The sequence below is a fragment of the Macadamia integrifolia genome, unplaced genomic scaffold (assembly GCF_013358625.1).
Source record: "Macadamia integrifolia cultivar HAES 741 unplaced genomic scaffold, SCU_Mint_v3 scaffold865, whole genome shotgun sequence".
NCBI classification, from domain to species: Eukaryota; Viridiplantae; Streptophyta; class Magnoliopsida; order Proteales; family Proteaceae; genus Macadamia; species Macadamia integrifolia.
In genome coordinates, this window is record NW_024870562.1 from 191,016 (window position 1) to 193,151 (window position 2,136).

Genomic DNA, 2,136 nt, shown 5'->3' on the forward strand with positions numbered 1-2,136 from the left:
AACTGATCAAATAAATCATCAATGCGTGGCAATGGATATCGGTTCTTAATGGTTAGCTTATTCAACTCCCGGTAATCTATGCACATACGCAAACTACTATCCTTCTTCTTGACAAACAACACCGGGGCACCCCAAGGTGAAACACTTGGGTGAATAAACCCCTTTTCTAATAATTCCTGCAACTGCATCTGCAACTCCTTCAATTCAGCTAGTGCCATCCTATATGGAGCCTTAGATACCGGAGCTGCTCCAGGAGTCAAGTCTAGGGCAAACTCCAACTCTCTATCAGGTGGTAAATGCATCAGATCATCTAGGAAAACGTCGGGAAACTCTTTAACCACCTTTACCTCTTCTAGAGGTGTAATTCTTGCATCAACATCGAGTACCGATGCTATGTAACCCTGACATCCACTTTCTAGCAACTTTACCGCTTGAAGAGCAGAGACAAGGACCTTCCTCACCCTTTTCATTGTATCGGCTCGGTATACCAACTCTTCCCCTTCGTCATCTGTCACCCTAATCAGATTTTCAGCACAGATCAGATTAGCTCGATGAGCCGACAACCAATCCATACCCAATATAACATCAAAATTCTGCATATTGAACTTAATGAGTTGTGCATCAAAGTTCTTCCCACTAATCTCCACCGGGCACGGCCCATATACTTCCCTCAACTGTGTAACCTTACCAGTAGGCATACTAACAATCATTCCATGGTCTAGGATCCTGGGTGACATCCCAAGTTTCTCTACAAAGCTCTTAGATGCGAATGAATGTGTAGCTCCTGAATCGAATAAAACATAGGCCGGTATGCCTGATATGGATAGGATACCTAGTATAACAATGCATATAATTTCAGCAGGTCATCAATATTAATCATAATGAATTTCTTAATTTAAAATGTACCTGCTACTACTTCTGTACTAGCCTCAGCTGATAGAGCATACATCCTTCCCTGTGGTTGATTTCCTCGAGGTAAGGGAGGTCGGTACGTAGAGGGCTCACTGGAGGGCAAGGCTGGTCTGGCCCGACAGTCTTTCACATAATGCCCATATAAATGGCAATTGAAGCAACGAATTTGAGATGTCGGAACCGGAGCGGGGCCCCTCTGCACTTGACCCGTTGTAGATGGAGGTCGAGGTGGCCTTGGAGCTGTAGATGCCACACTAGTGTTCGGGCGAAAAGAGGTGGAATCCGAACCACCAACTGGCCTAGGAGGGTAGCCAGATGGCCTATAGGGCTGCCTATACATAGGCCCAGAACTGTATGATCCGCGGTATGCCTTGGAGGAATTCCCCATATCCTGAAATGGGTTTGTTCTCTTCCACAGTCCAGGGGTGAGGGACTGTTCACCCTTTTGCTTATCTTCCATGGTCTTGGCCTTCTGCACAATTTGGCCATATTCGGTCAAATCTAAGACCTCAAGTACAGACCCAATAGATGCTTTTAGGCCTTTTAGGAACCTTGCTTCCTTCTCTTCAGCTGTTCACATATGCCTTGGGGCAAAATGGAACAAACTCTCGAATTGTTGTTGGAACTCAAGGACAGTCTTACCTCCTTGAGCTAAAGCCATGAACTCAGTCTCCTTTCGGTCTCTGAAACTGCGCGGATGATGGTTTTCCAAGAACAACTCCTTGAACTGCTCCCAAGTGGGTTCTGGATGAGCAGCCAACAATATAGGCTTGGAGGCTTGCCACCAAGAATTTGCCTCTTTCTTGAGTTGCAACCCAGGACAAATGAGTTTCTGGGCATCCATGCACTCAAGCACCTCAAATATCTTCTCTAATTCTTGGATCCATTGATCCGGTTCCAGAGGATCACTCCCCACCTTAGAGAATACAGGTGGTAAGTTCCTCTTGAATGACTCCACTACCCTTGACGTATTACTCGTCGTCGGGAAGTTAGGAGCATAAGCAGGATAGTAGGAGTATGGAGGAGGCATCCCATACTGAGGAACACCGAATGGTGGGATTGGAGGTGTACCTCCCACTTGCGGTCCTGTTCCCGACCCTACAGGCGGGTCCTGTGGAGTGAGTACCCGGGGAGGTTGACCCGGTTGAGAAAAGTCCAACTGTTGCTGGATAGCAGTCATAAATGCTTGCTGTTGCTGAAGCATTTGTTGCTGAAAAGCTTGTT